The sequence below is a fragment of the Cervus elaphus genome, chromosome 15 (assembly GCF_910594005.1).
Source record: "Cervus elaphus chromosome 15, mCerEla1.1, whole genome shotgun sequence".
NCBI lineage: Eukaryota > Metazoa > Chordata > Mammalia > Artiodactyla > Cervidae > Cervus > Cervus elaphus.
In genome coordinates, this window is record NC_057829.1 from 42,988,756 (window position 1) to 43,009,834 (window position 21,079).

Here is a 21,079-nt window from a genome sequence, read left to right on the forward strand (position 1 = left end):
ACTTGTAGTTGGAATCTAAAATATGATACAAATGGTCTTATTTTCAAAACAGAAACAGACTCACAGACATAGAAAACAAACTGTGGTTACCAAAGGGAGAAGGGGAGGAAGGATAAATTAGGAGTTTGGGATTAGCTGATACAAACTACTATTTATAAAATATAATATACAAGCAACAATGTCCTACCATATAACACAGTTAACTATATTCAGAATCTTGCAATAACCTAAATCAAATATAATCTGAGAAAGAACTCATATGTATCACATAATCACTTTGCTGTACACCAGAATCTAACACAATATTGTGAATCAATGATGCTTCAATAAAAAATGTTTCAGAAGAATTCATGACATGGAAATAAATGCTTTTGTTACAAAGTTTAATGGCAAAAAAAAGTTAAGAAATTGTCCAGATGCTGTGATCACAACTATGTAAAAAAAAAAAAGTGAATGAATAAATAGTACATGGGACTTATGGGTAGAAGGTGGTTTTGGCTTTTGTTGTTAACAGACTTTATTTTTAAGAGCAGTTTTCTTTCAGTTCATACCAAGATTGAGTAAAAGGTCTAGGAATCTCCCATATACCCCTACCCAACACAGGCACAGCTCCCCCAAGTCAACCTCTCTGGGTGGGTTTTTTTCCTACTTTCTTTCCCCGACTCCTAAATTGTCAGATTGTCTCTAATGAGAAAAATAAATTCTATTAGGAAGGAAGGAAATACAAGAGGAAGTGAGGGCAGGAGGAAAGGCAAGAAGGAGGAGCCCTCATCCCAAAGGGAGAATGCTGACGGCTTCTTAGCCCTTTTAATTTCCAATACACCTTTTAATTGCACCGGCTGTTGGAATTCCTCACCATTTTAAGTTTGTGACAACATTTCCCCTTTCCACATACTGCTCACAGACCATTTTAATGCTTTCTCATCCCCAAAAACATTCCTCAAACACTAAATTCAAGCCAGCCTCTGATGGATGCCTCCTCAGCTCATTCTCTGCCTCCTTGCACCTTAGGCAACTTTTCCTGTAGAAGCTGAGCACCCCATGACCAGCAGCCTGGGAGCCTGGGCAAAGATTCTCTGGCTTTACCACATACACTCCCATATACACATACACACACTCCTCCCTGGTAATGGGGAAAATACAACTTGCAATTCCCACTTCCTGCCAGCAAGGGGCAAAATGCTGAGCCTGGGTGGTGGTCAGGCCCAAGTGTGCATCTCAGCGTCTCCAGTACCCAGAACTATAGAGGCACAGGCATTGAAGAGTGAGCGGATGCCTCTGTAAGCCCATTTTCTGGGCACTCTTTGAACTTTAAATTGAGACTAGATTTTTCCAGGCAGTGATGGTGGAGTTTGTTAGTCACTCAGTTGTGTTCAACTCTTTGCAACCCCTTGAACTGTAACCCACCAAGCTTCTCTGTCCATGGAATTTTCCAGGCAAGAACAATGGTGTGGGCATCCATTCCCTTCTCCAGAGGATCTTCCTGACCCAGGGATCAAACCCGGGTCTCCTGTATTGCAGGCAGATTCTTCACCATCTGAGCCACCAGGGAAGCCCTTGGTCATAGAAGTTCATGTATCAATGCCAGGCATACATTTACAGTGGTGTTTCATTCATTGACCCCTTAGTGCTTTTATTCATTTATTTACTCTTTCACTCTGCAAATAATGCTCAGGCACAGAGTCCAGGTAGAAGCCAGAGATCCCAGCCTATAAGCTCTATCTTGGCCAGCTCACAACCTAGCAGGTCCTTTCAGGGAGAAGCGGCCCCGTGTGGGGAAAGACAGAAGAAGATGGAAAGGGGGAACCAGGGAGACGAGAAGCCCGGACTTTTCATAGGCTGTTCTGGAGCAGTGGGACTGCACAGATGGAGGAAGCTCCCTGTGGGACCTTGTCTGGGGACTGACTTCCAGGAGGCCTGAGGCTGTGTTTGCTTCCCTGGGCGGCCCCCATGCTGGCACAGAGACCCAGCCTCAGGTGGCTTGTGAGCTGTCAGTGTGTGTGTGTGAGCGCTCAGTCGCTTCAGCTGTGTCCAACCCTTTGCGACCCCATGGACTATAGCCTGCCAGGCTCCTCTGTCCATGAAATTCTCCAGTCAAGAATACTGGAGTGGGTTGCCATGTTCTCCTCCAGGGGATCTTCCTGACCCAGGGATTGAACCAGTGTCTCCTGCATTGCAGTCAGATTCTTTACCCAGTGAGCCACCTGGGAAGCCCTGACCTGTCAGACCAGGGGCTAATTTTACAAGAAGTACAAAAGAACAACAGTCTGGGCCTGGGGGTGAGTTACAAATGCAGAGGAAGTTGCCCACACCTATTGCCCCAGGGGCACCCAGAGGAGGCCACAGCCCTGCTTACTGCTGGGTTCTGAGATGCCTCGTTTGGGGTGGACAGCTCCTCTGCACACACACCCATCTCTTTTCTAAGCCAGCGATGGATTGTTTTCATTTCATTCCAATTGAACTGCGAGACTAAACTGGGCCCAATTTCTGATCAGCATCATTTCTCTCAGGCTTGCTCAGGGAAGACAAAATCCATTAAACTCCCGCCTGCTCCCCTATGAGAAGCGCTGAGCTCCCTGTGGCAGCAAGATGGCAGCTCTGGAGGAGAGAGACTCATTTTATGTGGATCAGTGACTGGCTTATTGTAGGTGCTTAATAAATATTCAATCATAACAATCTTAATTACTGGATTACATCATGTCTGTCTTAGGGTAGGATATAAATAAATAATGCCATAATAATAATGAGGCTCTAAAGGAGGGCTGCTCGGTTTGAGTTCCCACTTAGACGCAGGCGGTTTTAATAAATTTGGGTGGATTTCATATTTCATGAAGACATATCTGCTCACAGCAGGTAAATGTTTCTGAAGATAAGCCTTATTTAGTATTAATGCTGGCAGAACACTTCCGAGTTTACGTGTTCTTCAAGGTTTAATTCAGCTCAATGTGACACTCAGTTCTCTGAGTGTTTGAGGGTGTCCAGAGGCAAGGAGGTGGATGGGCAGGGTGTTCAGGGTCCGGCCCCCCAGCTGGCTTTTGGGGAAACATTGAGATGTGTTAGCCATCCCTCTCCAGCACACCCTAAGCCATCCCCTGCTCATAAGGGAATTGCAAACAGTCCTGGCAGGTATGACAATGATGAAGTTAGCTAGCGGACAGCAAAATGGCACATGCCTCGTCTGAAGGGGCAGCCCTGCAAATCCTGCCGTCCAGTGGTGCCTGACCTTCCATTTTAAAAAGAGTCAGAAATGCCACCATCACACCCGGCACCCCAAATCTCCCAGTCTTTAAAGGCTGCTAACCAATCCAAATTACTTTAGAACAAAAGCCTCCTGCAGCCTTTTGGGTCCCCTCTGGCCATAGATTGCACTAGGTGACCCTGAGGTCTGGAGCTGAGAGTAATGGGTGTGCAAGGAAGGGTGTGTGCTGGTTCCTCCAAGGCCAGGAGAGAACCAGAAAGCCCCTGGCAGACTTGTTGGGTGCCCTAGATCTGACCCCAGCTCTGTTATCTGCTGGACTCACCATGTGCCTTCCACAAGTCCCCAAGACCCTGCTACCTCTGCAGGAAAGCGGGAGATGATGAGGCTGCACCCGGAGCCCTCCTCTAAGAGCTGCACAGAGAGCCAACACCCCGTAAAACAGTGGGATAGCCCTCTGCATGCCACTCGTGTCAACAGAACTCCAACTAGTAGATTTCCGGGTGTGTGTGTGTGTGTGCGCTTAGTCGCCCAGTCATGTCCAACTCTTTGCAACCTCATGGGCTGCCAGGCACCTCTGTCCATGGAGATTCTCCAGGCAAGAATACCCATGAAGTTGTGCAAAATCCTCACAGCTCTCTGAATTTGGGCTGCTGGAAGCTTCTGGAAGCAGTAATAGTCTTGGAGGGTTGAGACCCAAATGTCAGATAGTGAACCTGGAGCAGACATGGTGACTTGCAGAACTGCTCATCTCAGAGCGTACAGTCTGGCTCAGTCCCAGCCTCCCAAGGCACCTGAGCCAGCTCTAGTCCCACCATGGGTATCTGCTTCCCCGACTTCTCTCTAAAACTGGACAGGAGGATGTGAGAGAACCACCTGTGGAGGAGCCAAGGGCGGGGAGGGGTCTTGACACCTTGCATTCCCCAAAAGGAAGCCAGAGCTCGGATGGGATTACAGGTACAAAAGCTGGGCAGCCCCCATGGTTGTGAGCATGCCCTCCTCACTCTGAGGGCCCGAGGTGACCCTCTGCAGCAAAAGCAATGCCTAGAAGGGGTTCTTAACACGTGCAAGGGTCCAGAAGCAGATTTTATCCCAGACATGTTATCAAGTCATAGCACTGGCCACTGGAGAATGACCTCCCCCGCCCTTGGGAGAAAGTAGACAGCTCTGGGCTTTCTAGAGAAACTACCCCTGCACTGGGATATTTTTAGTTCCACCATCCCATACATCCATTCCAGGGGTGTTAACATCACCAGTGAAATTAACCACCCACCTTGGCCAATCGAAGGTGGCTCCAGCCGGGGGTGTGGGGCGGGGGAACGGAAAGTGTCTCACTAAAACTCCGGACTCAGATTTCCCTGCAAGTTGGTCCAACCATAATCTCTTGTCAAAAGTAGTAACAGGTTTTCTTCACCTTGTGGCAAATCATCTCAATGAAAATTACACCATCATTTAAAAGAAAATAAAAGGAAAAATCAACACATGCACATATTCTGCTGACAAAGCAATATTTGTTGGTTTTAGGTATCATTTTACCTATCGTTTGGCTATATATTATTTGAGAACTTTTTCCCCTGTAACTACATTTTTACAGTTTTAAAGTTTTTTCCCATGAATATATACACATTTTTACATTAATTATATAAACGCCATCTTTACTTGATTACTTAATGGAAACATGGAATCAAGTGAAGTTGCTCAGTTGTGTCCAACTCTTTGCGACTCCATGGACTGTAACCTACCAGGATCCTCTGTCCATGAGATTTTACAGGCAAGAGTACTGGAGTGGGTTGCTATTTCCTTCTCCAGGGGATCTTCCCAACCAGGGATCGAACCCATGTCTCCGGAATTGCAGGCAGACGCTTTACCATCTGAGCCACCAGGGAAGCCACTGATTACTTAATACTCTTCCATAAATATTTTCTTCTATTTTAATGTGTTAATTTTAAAGTCTAGCCTTAGCCAATCAAACTCTAAAATTGGGCGTTTAGCTGTTTCTGATGCTTTGTGTACCTGCCAATATTTGTAGAGCTGCTGGCCTCACTAAAGCCACTTTATATCAGATAACCCTAAGTGAGGTTACCAGACAGACTGGAGTCTGAGGGACGGGCCAGGCAGGCCCAGGTGCCACCTCCTCGGCCACGTGGTTCTAGGGACAGTCTCAGGTCTCGCCCTGGCTCCCGCAGAGCCTGCCAGTGTCCTCCGGCTCCCTGCTGCGTCTCTCCTCTTCCCAGGAGCTCCCACCTCCCCCTCGGCTCACTGTGACCCTCTCATTTGTTCCTTCCTGCCCCAGGGAATCTTATATTTTCTTAAAATTATGGAATATTTCAAATGTATACACAAGTTCAGAAGACAGTGTAACAAATATCCAACTTCAAAAATCTTGTTTCATATACTCCAACTCATTTCTCCATACACTGCATTACTCAGAAATAAGTCCCAGATGTCATATCATTTCATTCTTAAATATTAGCGTGCATGCGTGCTAAGTCACTTCAGTCATATCCAACTCTTTGCAGCCCTTTGGACTGTAGCCTGCCAGGCTCCTCGGTCCATGGGATTCTCCAGGCAAGAATACTGGAATGGGTTGCCACACCCTCCTCCAGGGGATCTTCATGATCCAGGGATCAAACCGGCATCTCTTATGTCTCCTGCATTGGCAGGCAAGTACTTTACCACTAGTGCTACCAGGGAAGTATTAATGTAGATCTTGCTAAATAATAAAGCTGCTTTTATCAAATACCATTTTCATGTCTAAAACATTAGCAGTAATTCCTGAATAACATCAAATACCCAGGAAGCATTCAGATTACCCAAGTGTCTTATAAATGTTTATTATGGAGGGTGTATTAGAACCAAGATCCAAAGAGCGTCTGAGTATGGCACTTAATCCCTGTGTCTCTCAGGTGTCTTATAATCAATGGCTTCCACCTACTTTGATTTCAATGGCTTATTTGTTAAAGAAATTGGTCACATGTCCTATAGAGTTTTCCATACCCTGGATTTTGCTGATTACTTCTTCATGGTGTCATTTAACAGTTTCCTCTGTCCCTGTTATTCCTATAATCAGGTAGTTAAATCCAGAGGTAGAGACTTGTTCTGATTTAGGTTTGTTTTTGTTTGGCAAGAGCACATCATGGGTGTTGTGTGTTTATATAGGAATCCCTCAGGGATCATTGTCTTGATCATTATTTGTCAGGAGTTTGAAAAATAACATCTTCTAGTTCTACCCTTCCTTCTTTATTGGGGCTTCCCAGGTGGCACTAGTGGTAAAGAATCTGCCTGCCAGTGCAGGAGATGCAAGAGGCAAGGGTTCAATCTCTGGGCTGGGAAGATCCCCTAGAGTAGGAAATGGCAACCCACTCTTCTTCACTCATCACTTGGCTCTTTGGACTGTTGGGTATAGTTCACACAGGAAAGTTGGGTGAGGCACTTGACCCTGTTCAACTTTTCAGAAGGATGAACCTGCTCCCTCCATCCTCCAAGAGGACCGTGGAGGGTTGTTTGAGTTATTCGGGTTTTGATTTGGGATTTTTTTAAGTATCATCATGAGTTCATGAGTTCAACCATACTCAGCGTTTCAATCTACCCAAGCTTTTATTTGTACTAGTGTAACCTGTTCCATCTGTTGCTGTGGGAACCTCTTCAGTTGACTCCTTACTTATTTTGATATCATCCCAGCCATCTTTCTCAGCCTGCCTGCCTTTGGTGTGACCAGAGGTTTCAAACTCTTCTTACACATTTTCTGTAAGAGAATGTGTGTCCTTTTTAATGAGCTATCTTCAGAGACAGAAATGTTGGTAAAGACGAGAGTCACTGGTATGAAGTTGGTTATTACTTTTAGGCCTTTTAAGAAATGTTTTTCTTTTTTTAAGGGAAACTGTATCTTGATTTCACACTTTTGCATATTTGATTTCATATAATTTATATTGATATCAAATAAATGTTACCAAGTTTTACTTACCATTTTGCTTTTATATTTGCAGCTCTTTTCTCTAACACTAAAAAATGACCTTGTTTTCTCATGACACTAACATACTTCCTAATTTGCTTTATCTATATCTATTTATATTTCTGAGAATGATTTAAGATTTTACTTTACATTTAATTTTATGTTCAGGTACACGCTCCTTATGAATGTTAAAACAAACTAATGTATAAAACCATTTGAAATAATTCCCCTTAGTGAAATTATGCCCCCTACACATTAGATTCATTTCTTTCATTTTGCTCTTAATTTTTCAAGACAGCCTTTTTTAACTTTTTGGTTTAGTTTTGTTTGGTCATTAGGTAAGGTATGCACATGGCTGCACACTGAATCTACCAAACAAAGCAGACTCTGAGACATCTAGCTCCTCTTCTCATTTGCACACCTGTGCCCTCCTGTTCCCAGAGGTAACCATTTCAGTTTAGGGTTTATTCTTAAGTTGCTTTCCTTTAATATAAGAAAATACATATGAATGCACACACATATTCTCTCCTGTTTGGATAAATGGTAGCGACTTTCTTTTAAATTATTTATTTTAATTGGAGGCTAATTACAATATTGTAGTGATTTTTGCCATATATTGACATGAATCAGCCATGGGTGTACATGTGTTTCCCATCCTGAACCCCCCTCCCACCTCCCTCCCCATCCCATCCCTCAGGGTCATCCCAGTGCACCAGCCCCGAGCACCCTGTCTCATGCATTGAAACTGGACTGGCAATTTGTTTCACATATGATAATATGCATGTTTCAATGCTATTTTCTCTAATCATCTCACCCTCGTCTTCTCCCACAGAGTCCAAAAGACTGTTCTATACATCTGTGTCTCTTTTGCTGTCTTGCATATAGGGTTATCGTTACCATCTTTCTAAATTCCATATATATGTGTTAGTATACTGTATTGGTGTTTTACTTTCTGACTTACTTCACTCTGTATAATAGGCACCAATTTCATCCACCTCATTAGAACTGATTCAAATACATTCTTCTTAATGGCTGAGTAATATTCCATTGTGTATATGTACCAGAGCTTTCTTATCCATTCGTCTGCCAGTGGACATCTAGATGGCTTCCATGTCCTGGCTATTGTAAACAGTGCTGGTAGCAGACATTTGAATGGGGAGAAAGAAGGAACCATGTAAAGACAGAGGGGAAGTGCTTCAAACAGGGTCAGCAGCTGCAAAGGCCCCGGGGCAGGATAGAATGGGAAATATAAAGCCGAGCAAAGAAGCAGGTGTGGCTGGAGCCAGAGTAAGTAGTGATCCTTACCTCACTCCTGCTCTGAGGTCAAACAATTGTGCTCCCCCTGTGCCAGAAGCAGATGTAGGAGAAGAGCCTTCTTCTCCAGCTGCTGCTCAGAGAGAGGGGAGTAGGCAATGCCTGGGGGTGCAGGACAGCAAGAGGGCTCCCTGGAGCTTTGCACTCCAACCCTGCCTTCAGATCCTCCTTCCCCACAGTCAAGCTGCTCTGTGAAACCCAGCCATCACCGCTCTGTATTATAGGGAGCAGCAGTTCTTCCAGGAAGGCCCTGCTTCCACAGCATCTTAATAATTAAGGCACCAGGGGAAAACAATGCAGTCTGGGAAGACAGGGACACCTGATTCTGAGACTGGCTCTACAATCAATTACATAACTTGGGGCAAGGGATTTCTCCTCTTTGACCTTGTTCTCCATCTGGAAATAGAGATAGGCATGACTTCCTCCCAGGGTGGTTGTGAGGATCAAAATACACACAGTATACAAGACAGCTAACAATCTTAACAGTATATTCTATTAAAGCCAAAATATTCAAAGTATCACCATTTCAGCACTGGTTCAATACAATAGTCAATACAGAATACTACTAAGAAGATATTTTGTGGGGTTTTTTTGTACCAAGTCATTGAAATCCAGTGTATATTTTACACTTACAGCATTTCTCAGTTTAGACCAGCTAGGTTTCAAGCGCTCATTAGCCACATGTGGTTGGTGGTGACTAAAGCAGATGGAGTGGCTCAGGTTTGGCACATCAAGACCAAATCCATCTGCCCCTGTTTTTGCACGGCCCTGTGAGCTAACAGTGGGCTTCCCAGGTGGTGCTAGTGGTAAAGAACCCACCATGGACAAAGGAGCCTGGTGGGCTACAGTTCATAGGGTCTAGTAGTGGTAGTGAACTAAGAGTGGATTTTATATATCTAAAGAGGAGAGAGAATCAAAACCAGAATATTTTGTGATATGTGAAAATGACATGAAATTCAAATCTCCATGTCCATAAAGAATGTTTGATTGGAATGCAACCCCACCTCTTCATCTACAAAGCATCTCTAACTGCTTTTCATGGCTGAGTAGAACAGCCCTGACAAAGGCAGTCTGATCCACAAAACTAAAAACATACCCTCTCTAGCCTTTTACAGAAAAAGTTTGCCAGCATGTGCACCAGAAGCACAGCTCCTGACCCCTCACACTCCTCCTAACTCATTTCCAGGTCCCTCCTAGTGGCTAACTTCTCAGCTGGTCACCATGATTTTATTTTAAAATCATGGTAGTATTTTAATAAAGTGGATTTACTTCATTTCACAGGACAGGTTCTGTTTTTTTTTTTTTTTTTTTTCATTTAAATCTTTCATTGCAAAGTCCTAAGCCAAAAGTCCTGAAGGATAGGCCTCAAAGAGAGCTTCCAGACCACATAGCCCTCAACTGACTTTGATAGCCACCAATCTGGCACCCGGTTTGTCAGACAGAGGGAGCATCTCTAAGGAAGGGTCCTCAGTGACCTGGGCCAGTGGCCTGTTTCCCAGCCACGAGTTGAAAACAGGCCCTCCCAAATAAATCCAGCCCTTCTGAGCTGGGCACCGTTATCATGCACCATCCGTTCACAAAGCCACTAACTCTGAGTTCCTGGTAAGGAGATCCATCTGATGAAAGGGTCTGAAGGTGAGAAGTGTCCTGCTGCAGTAATACCCCATTCTGCCATCAGCTCTGAGGACACCCTTTCACTGTGCTGACACTCAGGTACAGAATCCCACAGTTAACAAAACAAATCAGTAGCCAAGGAGATGCCCTGGCCAGACTTTACTCTCTCCCCCAGAGGGAGGCAAGCAGAACAGGTGGATGGAAGGAAGCCTGTGTGTTCCCTGCACTTAGGCTTAAAGAGTGATTCGCTAGAGCAGCTAGGGCAGCTGCAAGAGACCTATTGTCTAGACAGGTCAGAGGACAAACCCTCTTCTGCATCCTCAGAACCAACCTTAGTCATGTGGAATCCAGGACCTCTGCAAGCCTCAGTTTTCTCACCCGTAAAGAGGGTGCATGAACAGTCATCACATATAGGGAGAAAAGAAATCAGACAGTGCCTGCCACATAATGGGTGCTCAGCAAGTAGTGGGTCCCCCTGTCTTATCTTTCCCTAACTCTCCAGCAGGGAGCAATTCATGGTGAAAGAACAAAATGGTGCTGGGCCCTAAGACAGAGTACAGTGGGTAGTTTCATTTACATAAGGACTCAGAACGGTGCAGGCCACAGAGTAAAGGTTTTCCATGTGCACACCAACATTACTATTTTGTTGTTATACATATTATTATTAAGCCTTGGGAAAGCACCAACTTCCTGAAGACATTTATGGAAACAACTCATAAAGAAGGCTGAGCACGGGTGAAGAGAGCTTGGACAAGCTGCTCAGCACAACCACATCTCAAAAGCGGAAGGATCAGGGGAGCTGCCTCACGTTATGTGCGGAGATGTGAACTTCAAACACCCAAAAGTGGAAACTGGCCTGAAGGACCCATTCCACACTGCCCTCCTTACCAGCTTCTCAATGTTTCTAATTAGAACAGATGAAGAACAGAGCAGATCTGTCCCCAAATTAAGTTAGCAGCATCACGCACATCCAGACAGGAGCGAGGCCATTTTCACCCATGCTGTCAGGCAGCCAGGCAGCTCCCACGATGCTGCAGAGGTCCTGTGGAGAGTCGGAGCCAGTGAAGTCACCGCAAGGAGTGGACGCCACTGCACGCCGCCTGAGGACAGCTTTATTTTTGCTCTTGCAGAATGTCCAAGCAGGTCTTGTTTTTCTGCATGATGAGGGAGCCGGCTCACATAGCGTTCGTGATTCTACATTTAGAATTGTGTCTTCATTCACATTCTTTCCACGCAGCTCACAGCTCCTGGACTGGGAGAGAGTGGTCACTCTGCCTGGGCCCGTCCCCCGGAAAGATGCCAGCTCCGGCTTATGCAGACCCTGGGCTCTTGTTGGTGGAGCTTGGGCTGAGGCCTCTGGCTGCGTTTTGTGCCTGGGGTGGTCCACGCCGCTGCCGCACCAAGAGTGAGCCAGATATGGGGTCTCTGGGACAGGGCAGCTGGAGGCACATTCGGGGGGAAATCAGATTCTATAGTGGTCAGCTGTGGTCAGCCTAGCTGGATGGGGTCCCAGGCCAAACTCTGAGAGCTCCTGCTCCCAGGACAGGCTTTTGCCGGGTCAACTGCGTTTTATTGTTCTGTCTCGACCCCTCCTGCTGACGTCATTGACAGAGCTGCCAGCCACTGCCCTGCCCCCAAATGTTCCCTGAACCATCCTTACGGTTCTCTTTTCCCAATCAGCCACTTCAAGCAAACACCACCAGCACCTGCCACACAGCAAAGCTCACCACTTCTAGGATCCTAAACCAGACATGAGGTCATGTTCTCCACCTGTGAAGAATTAAAAGTAAGCTGGGGAAGAAACGTTCTGAGGAGCGGGAGGAAAGTAAGGGGCCCTGTTGAATGGTTTCAGCTCAGGTTACTAGTTCCTCAAAACAAACTCCTCCTTAAAATGGGATTTAGAAATACAACTTTTCCTAAAATCCAGAACAAAATGATTTGGGGCAAAAGCAGATAGCATACAAACTGGCTGTATATTTGTTCCAATGTCTAATTGGGGGGGGGAAATTTTTAAAAAACTAGAGCATCAAATCCAGGATTTCTCAGGTATTATTGTTTTTTAAAAGCTTTTAAAAGCTCTGTTTTTTTAAAAAATAAGTCAATTTGAATGCTCTTTACCGAAAGATAAGTAAACCATGGTACAGATGGTTGAAGAAGTGGCAAAAATCAGGGAAAAAAATAACAAGTGAATGCCTACCATTTGAGAAGCTTTGTAATATAGAAGCATATCTGTACATGAGCTTATTTGATCTTCAACCCCACAGAGCACAGGCAATCTGTCCATCTTAGAGATGAGTAAATTGAGGCACAGAGAGGCTAAGTGATGTGGGGGAATACAAGGGGCTAGGGCTCTAAATCCTATTTATTGTTTTGTTTGTTTTGTTTAATGCTGGTTGATCTCTCAAATCGATTCTTTTTATCTGCCAGGTTGGCTAGCATTGATTTTGACACTCAGGGGAGGTAAGTGGGGTGGGTAGAATCAAGGGGTTCACTTTGGGTGTCCCTCAAACCATCTCTGAGTGCTGATCAGTGAACAGGTGTCCCCACAGACACATCCTCAAAAGATAAGTTTAGAGGCTCCCAGGAGGAGGAAGGAAGGGCTGGATCATCCTGTTGGTTGGAGGTCTTGACCACTCCATCTGCAGGACCCCAAGGAGCTGTTATTTATGACTCATTTGAACTGAAGTGCATAGACCTGTCTCCCTGGGATCCTGCTACTGGTGGGTTCGAGTCTGGAGGTGGTGCCAGGCCTTGAGTTAGGGCTGAGACTGAGGTCGCTGGCTGTGAGTAATCCACGGGGGCAGGCAGGGCAGTCCACAAATAGATTCAGAGGTACAGTGCAACACAGCCTTCCAAAGAGCAGGACACCTGTCTGGAACCGGGCACTTCTGCCTTCCCAGGCCCCAGGGCAGGGGGGTGTGAGAAGGGATCTTGAAAAAAAGGAAAGAAATTCCTGCATTAAAATTCTTGTTCCCTCCGAGGGTCAGCTTGGAGGAAGGTAAATAGAACACCCAGGAACTGGCATGGTGTGAACAAAGGCAGGGGGGTTGGAAAAGATCTGGGGGGTCTGTGGGCAGTTTGGAGAGTAGGTGACCCCAAGTCAAGATAGGAAGTGGCCATGGGAAGTCAGACATAAGCCCACCTCAGGGCTGTGGAGGGGCCTGCCCTCCAGAGATGGGGAGGGGAGTTCTAACCTGGCACCTGGGCCTTGCCAACAACCACATCTGCCATGGCCAAGCTCAGCCAGTGGGCACTTACCTTACCTCTTCTTTTATTATTTCATATCCTTCAGCAACTCTCACCCTGAAACCCCAGGCTAGCCTTCCCCCAGCCTGCAGCCAGGCATGTTATTTTGCTCCAAAAGCACAGCCCAGGACGGTTCCTTACTCGAGGAATGCAGGCTGCGGTCCTCCGAGCCGATGATGAAACAGGCTATTTCTGCCCTGGGGCATCAGCAGGCCTCTGGGCGCTGGTTCCAAGGCACACACTATGGTGTTTATAGTGTTTCCCTAAACAAATGTTTTCCTTTGCATCTTGGGAGGTTTTTATTCGAATCTCAGCAGTAGAATAGTATTAAAAATCAATCTGAATAGAAGTTGGAATCCTGGGTTAGGATCCGGCTAAGAGGCAAGCAATTTCTCACTCCCCAAGTTATCTATTACCCGTGGCCGATCTGGATGTAAAAATAGCTGCTGAGGCTGTTTGTTTAATCTGACTGTTACTTGACACCACGCGGGTGTTGCAGTGGGGACTGTTTGCCTCTTCCCCACCAAGAACACCATTTGGTTTCCCCCGGCTGGGTCTCTATTTAGGTACGCTTCCCCAACTTCCAGTGTCTGGCCAGCTTCTGGTCACTGATTTTCCTCAGGTGGGCAGGTTTGTGAACATTAAGAGGTCTGGGTCTTGCATCCATTCCCCTCTATCTCTGGGCAGTTTGGCTGACAAGGGAAGAAATTTTGGCTGCTGGGCAAAGCCAGGCTGCTGGAAGAGTCAGGGTCCTGTCCGGTTCCTGGGAGGCCTGGAGAACAAGCAGCTGGGACTTGCGGAGAGCGGAAGGTAGGGTCAGATGCCGGTCTGGTTCCCTCGCAGAGGCTGGGAGGCACAAGCTCCCACGGGCCGCAAGGATGTGCGCTCTGGGCCGGCGGGGCTGGGAGGTTGCCCGCCCTGTCTCAGGGCGCTGTGCAGGGCGCTGTGAGTGGCCAGGGGCATGTCGGGGCTGAGTTCCTCCGTGTGCTGGGTGTGCCGTGGGAAGGAAGTGCCGTGTGGACCATGAGGAAACAGAGGATGTGGTATAGACGGGTGTGACTTTGTCCTTCCGTGCATCTGTCAGGACACGTTGCTCCCACATGGCTGAGTGGGCACAAGTCTTGGGTGTGTCCAGGGCGCTATGTTGTCAAATGGGTGCAACCTTAAAGGTTCTAGGGTGGGAGACTGGCTCTCTTGTGTCCCCCACTGCTGGGTCAGGCAGGATCCTACCAGTTGTAACAAAGAGGACAATTGGTCATCAGGACATCTTGGCCCATGGACCCTGAGAGCATGTGTGGCTTCAACAGGGAAAGGCCCCCAGACTGTGTGTTCTTCCACACCCAGGGGTCTCCAGCCAGACTCACACAGGTGGGCCTGCCTGAATCTATCATGGTATCTTTTTTTCCCTCAGGGAGAATTGATCCTTAAGAAGAGCAATACTGTAAAGTTAAATAGACCTTAAGAAGTTATTAAGAAGGATTTTTAACACCCCCCATGGATATATTGATAATGCAGAGGGCTATGCATGGGGGGTGAGGGAGGGACTATTTGAGAAATCTCTGTACTTTTCACTTAGTTGCTCAGTTTTGCTGAGAACCTAAAACTGCTCTAGAAAATAAAGGCTATTTTTTAAAAGACTGAATTATGAATCATTTCTTTCAACATATCTAGCCCAATTATAACAAATATTTAAAGTAATATTTTTTAAAACCCAAAATATAGGAGTCTGGGAGAGTAGATTAACAAATATTTGTATTAAATGAGGTCTAATTTTCCAGTATTTGTGTTCCCTTTACTACAGTGGTTGGTAAACCAAGGCTGTGGGCTGGGCACCTGGTTTTATAAATAAAGTTTTATTGGCACGCAGCCATACTCGTTCATTTACATAATGTCTTTGGCTGATTCTCACAACTGCCCCAGGCTGTGTGGCCAGAAAAAACTAAACATGTACTATGCAGCCCTTTACAGAAAGTGTTTGCTGACCCCTGTTGTACCACTCCTTAAGACGGGTTGTTTTCGTTCGCATACAAAGAGCAGTGAACATTCTAACAGGGCCTGTGAGCTGGACCCTTCAGAAACAATGGCTAGCTCTGCAGCTCCTTGCCCCTCCACTGGGCTCGTCCTTCCAGTCTAGCTGGTACAGGAAATGTTCAGCTTGCCCTGGGAGAATTAGCTTTGCTGTGGAATAAGGACTAGGTTGAGCAGGGCAGATTGTGCTTATCGGGATGGTTTATAAATAGACATCTCTGGGTGACCCAAGTCCAGCCTGCATCTGCCCCTTGGTCTTTGAGAGGGGAACAATTGTGCCTGCTCGCTGGTGACCAGAAGCTCACTGGGATGGGAGTAACCATAGCCTGCTGGGAGGACAGGGGCTGATGGAATGCTGGGTCCTAAAAGTATAGGAACTTGGATCCCCTGGGAACCCAGGAGACAAAGGTGTGCAGAGGAGACGAGGGAAGGCCAGGTGGCCCCAAGGTCCGAGATGAAGAGTGTGTCCACCCCGATGTCTTGTCCCTGAGACTCCAACAAGTGACTTGGTACTTTTTGCTTTTTGCTCCTGACCCTAAGGAAGCCCAGGAGACCCTTACAGAAAGGGGAAGCCCCACGTCTGGAAATAGCCCTATTCCTCCAGCCTATGCCAGAAATCTCAGTAATTGAAACCTGCCAGCCAACGGAGCCAGGCCTGGGCCATCTTCCTCCTTGGCTTTCAGGCCTTCGCTCCATCCGCCTGGGGTTACTGGAGAGATGAAAAGGGCTTTCAGAGAAGACCGCCTTATGAAGACACAAGTGCTGACATTTCCCAACAGGCTGCAGTGGTCTTGGTTTTATCTCCGTCTGTGTTTAAATCACATTTCACCAGACCCAGCCAATCTGTAGCCCTATAATGCAATCTCATGTCTCATTTCGTCAGTTGGGAAAACCCAAAACACCTCTTAGTTTCTACTTGATCCCAGGGATTGCAGGATATGAGCTGGGGGTATGGGGAAGGAGAGGACAAGGCTCTTAAACGCACAGATCAAGGCCCCAAAATGAAATGTGTGGAGCACTGCTGAGATGTGTCACCTCCAATGTAGGTCATGCCTATCATTCTGGAACATTTCCTGAAGGGGGCTGCATGAGTGAGTAATGCGTGACAGCAATGTCAAGGCTGAGACAGAGTGGGCTCTTGGCTGCCCTCGGTTCCCAGGGCTGAAGAAGGCTTGGTGCGAAGTGCATTCCCTTCCGAGGTGCGGCTGTCAAAAGTGTTCACAAATGTGACTCCAAGAGGAGCCAATGGATCACGAATGTCCTTCTCCCCGGGACTTGACAGACTTCTCTTTCTCATCGAAGGAGAAAGCAACCCTTCTGGACCACAGCCCATGAAAGCGGGGAGAGAACCTTCCCCGTATCCTCCATTCTCAGCTTGCCCGACACCTGGAGGCTCTAGCCCAGAGAAGACTCTGCACAGTGAAGGGCTTCTGAACCCATGGAGATGCCTACGCCTGGCGTCGGTAGGAATCCTTGGTTCCTTTGGGCCTCTGCACCTGGACACTGTTCCCCTGGCCTTAGTGGGTCCCTTTTGTCCCTGAGTGGCCCCTTCCCAGGTGGACTTGAGCTGCTGAGGACTTCAAGTTTGAGTTAAAAGAAGGATTTCATCTTAGCCACGTCCCATCTTAAAGCCTTTACCTGAAGCTTGACGAAGGAAGAGCAGAGGGGAAACCGAGCTTCGCTTGAACAACCAGTGCTTTCCCCACTCTCTGACCAGTCTGGTGGCCAGTTTCATGTCTCTGAGCCCTGCCTGCAATGGCAAGGTCATGTTAGAGCTTCCCCTGGGCTTGCCCTGGCCTGGGGTGGCCTGGTCACATGCAGCACTGCCAGCAATCAAGGGTAGGAACTCAGACCCACTTGCTAAACCCACGAGCTCATAGCTGCTTCTTGCCCACAGTGTCCCACCAAGTTCACCATAGGAATCTAGCTGTGTTACTCTATATGCAAAATACTTACATAAATCGCCTGTTTTGTTTTTTTTTTTTTTTCCCTGACTCATCTAGCATGCAAGGTTTCCTCAGATTGGTTCCAGTGATGGCTTAGGAGACACAGGCATGGCTTTCAGGGGAAACAACCGCCATACAAACACTGATGCTCTGAACAGTCAGCCGATAAGCATTCAGATGAGAGAATTGAGCAGTTTGCTCAGGCAGAGGAACCAGTCAGAAGGCAAAGGTGTGAGCTGGTTCCAAGGACAGGCAAGCTTTGGGGGCTCTGGGCAGTCACTGGCTTGCTTCTCTCTCACTTTCATGCTGGGGAAAGACATTGTCCTCGCGACCTCGAGCCCCTAGCCCTGGATTGGAGTAGATTATGTGGTGAGAATGGTAACGAGACGTTGACAGTTACCAGGTGTCAACCACCTCACAGACACGAATTCATTGGGTCCTCACAAGGACACTGGGAGGCAGGTATTACTTTAGTCTCATTTTGCAGATGAAGAAACTGAAGCAGAAAGAGGTTTTGTAATTTCCCTAGGGCCACTCACAACCAGTACAGCCAAGAACCATGCCCCTAGGAGGTCTGGCCTCAGTCCATGCCCTTCCAGCGCCCCCGTCTGGAAGGTTAGAAATGTGGCAAGCGGCATTTAGTGAGCACCTACTAGAGTCTTTACATGCCAGGGCTCACCCTGCAATCCTGTTGGCGGGTGTTTGCACCACAATGATAGATATTAATTCCTTCTGAGGGAGGTCTGTTTCAAAAAACCCAAGGTCTCTAGTGGTGTAAGCTTCCATTTACTGAATCATTACTCTGTGCAGGTCTCTTCTGGGCCCTTGACGCTTTTTCATCTCTACCCTTCACCATTGCCCACAGAGGTGAGGACAGCTGCAGAGAATGAAGGGAGGCTCAGAGAGGTGGAGGGAACTTGCCCAGGTTGCACAGAGCTAGGAAATGGGACATAGTCTGACTCTAATTTTTCCACTCCCCTCTGCTGGGTGCTGAGGCTGGAGCCAGCTGGGTGCCTGCACACAGACTGGCAGCAAAGCTCCTTCCAAGCTGCCTTCAAGCAAGCACTGCCTGGAGAGACCACCCTCTTCCCACATCCTGAACCCTGCAGCTGGCACTGATCTCTGCCTGTTCTCCCCCCCACAGGCAATGGTCCCTTGGAGAGGGAAGCATTTCTGATTCATCTCTATACCCTGCATGTGCACAGCCTGCCCAGAGCCAGGCCTAGAGCCAGGCAGACACAACCCAAACCAGTCATTGACCCCCAGGCACCCCAAGTGGCCCAAGAGCATATGACTCATCAGTACAACCTCCCAGAAAGAGGTCCAACCTCCAATAGCTCAAGGCTTAGGCATCAGTGTTCCAAGTGTGATCCCAAGTGTCCCTGGATGCTCTAGCCCTGCCCCAACATCCTGAGAAAGCATGTCTGTGGTGGGCCCAGAACTCTGTTTAACAAGCCCTCCAGGACTTTCTGAGAAGTGAGGACCAGTGTCTCATGAATGAGAAAGAGAAAAGATTCCTTGTTGATCTCAACAAGGAGAACTCCAAGAAACTGACGTTTTCCGCTTCAACTCAAGTCATTGTTTTAAATAATCCTGTCGGTCTAAACAGCACTGTTCAATTGTTTTAGAAGGATCGCCTGGATGGCAAATGCTTTGTCTCACCACTCTGAGCACTTCAAAAGGAATTATGTGAAGAAGGAGGGATGCTTGTCAGTTCCATGACTGTGTCCCCAAAGCAGACAAGTTCTCTTTCCTTCCCTGGATGAGCTGGTCTCACAGCTGCCACATGGGTTGGAGAAAAGACAGCTGTCACTTACCAACCAGCCATTTCCCTTCTGTGTCCTAGCCTCCAGCAGGAAGTGAGGAGAAGGCCAGGGACAGTGGGGCTCTGATGTGTCTATGGGGTTGGGGAGGGGTTAGAGATTCCCAAGGGCTCCATGGGACACCCCTCCCCCAGCCCCAATACTCATATCTTCCTGACAATTCAGGGACCAGGAAGAGGGCACCCTGCTGGCTGCTCCTACGGGATGGCCATGTCCAGCAGGTGCCTTCTCTAGCTTTAGTAAAGCAAATGCTCTCTGGTGGGAAGAGGAGGGCATGGGAAGAGAAGGTGCTACAAGAAAGACCTCCACCCTTTCTTAACCTGAGGGGACACCATGGCAGAGGGAGACACCCACCCCATAACCTTCTCTACCTTGGCTGCTCAAGGAGGGCAAAACCGCTTGGCACAGAGATTTGGGTCTGAATCTCAGCTCTGCCACTCCCTGGCTGTGTGATCTTGGGCAAGTTGCTCAACCTCTCTGATTCTCAGCTTCTTCACCTCAGAATCCTTTGATACAGGTCCTATCTAACTTGGCCAGTGGTTGTGACCCCTGAGAAAGATGACAGATGTGAATTTCATGGCAGTTAGCAGGAGCCGGGTAAGCTGTGGTGGCTCTTGCAGCTCTGCTTCTCTACCTTTGCCACCCAGCCTGTGGCACCAATTTATAGATGGGGAAATGAAGTCTGCAGATGGTGAGGAGAGCCCTGTGCCCCTCTGTCCTCTTTGTGGTTCCAGGAGCTCTTCCTGGAACTTCTTCCCTCTGCCCAAGCCTGGGACTCCCCTCAGGGCTACTTTCTAGGGGTGTCCTCTCATATGGCCTGGCTCTCTTCCCAGGGGCTGGAGAGAGGATAGTTACCTGAGGGACACCCCAATCCCAGCAAACCCACATGCCTCTTCCTCTGAAAGTCTCTGAAGCAGCCTCCTCTCTGGACAAGGTTCTCCAGAGTGGAGTTACAATTACCCCTGTAACACCCACTTCATAGTCCATAGAGGCTTCCTCAAGGACCAGGCTATACCTTCCCATCAGCCCCAGGTTACAAAAACAAGGCTGAGGCTCAGATTGAGGGACTTGTCCAAAGTCTAACTGATTCCGCAGCACTTAGTAAACAGTCAGGTGTCCATGTACTGAAAGCCTTGCTGGGTGGCCTGCCAAAGCTGGACTCCCAGGTGGAAAGGGGTGCACAGGATAGAAGACAGGGGATAGGGTGGCTGTGGGTCTTAAGATGAGCTCCAGGGAACCCTGAGGGTGAGAACCAGGAGTGGGGGACTACAGGGTGCCCAGGGGTGGGGTGGGGTGGTGCCAAGCACAGTTTATCAGCCTGCATCAGAAGCTCCTGGAGGTGCCTCTTTAAATGTAGGATGCAGAGATCCTCTCCCTCTCCAGCAGCCCCAGGTTCAAGCTCTGCATCACCAAGTATTAAACATCTCTGGTTTCAAGGTCTTCCTCTGTAAAAAACAGTAATTTCCATCTCACAGAACTGCTTCCTAATTACGTAATAAGTAGTAAGCAATAATATAGTATACAAAGTGCCTATCTCATGCCAGGTGCTCTGTATATGGGGATTTCTTTTACTCATTCATTCATTTGCTTAACAAATGAATGACCCTCTGTTAGACTCAGGTACTGTACAGAACTGGGGAGGCAGCAGTAAAGCAGAAAGGCAAGGCCTGGCTCATGGACCCACCACCCGGATGGTCTTCTCCTCTCACCAACGGCGTGAATCCGGTCAGACCCTAACAGTCACTGCGTTTGGGCCTTGAATCTCTACTTCTCCATCCAAATGAGAACCTAGCATCACTATAAGCTGGGCAACTCCAAACAGAACCTCATTAGGAATGATCAGATTCTGGTCTAGGACAGCTTAAAAGAAAAAAAAAAAAAACACTACAGACTATAACTCATTATTGAGCCCTCAAATCACTTACCACATTGCATGTAGATTTTTTTTTTTTTTAAATGA

At 47.5% G+C, this 21,079-nt stretch overlaps 1 protein-coding gene across 12 annotated transcripts in view; it reads left to right on the forward strand.

Annotated features, from left to right (window-relative positions):
• The window catches only part of C15H10orf71 (chromosome 15 C10orf71 homolog), a 51,287-nt gene that overhangs the window by 11,400 nt on the left and 18,808 nt on the right, over positions 1–21,079 (forward strand). For 3 of the 12 annotated variants that reach the window (XM_043926374.1, XM_043926373.1, XM_043926369.1), the window contains exon 1: positions 13,895–14,132. The exons of 1 other annotated variant lie outside the window; for it this stretch is intronic. The gene's annotated coding sequence lies outside the window, so the exon portion shown is untranslated. 8 more of the 12 variants (XM_043926377.1, XM_043926376.1, XM_043926370.1 and 5 more) reach the window with 7 other exon arrangements.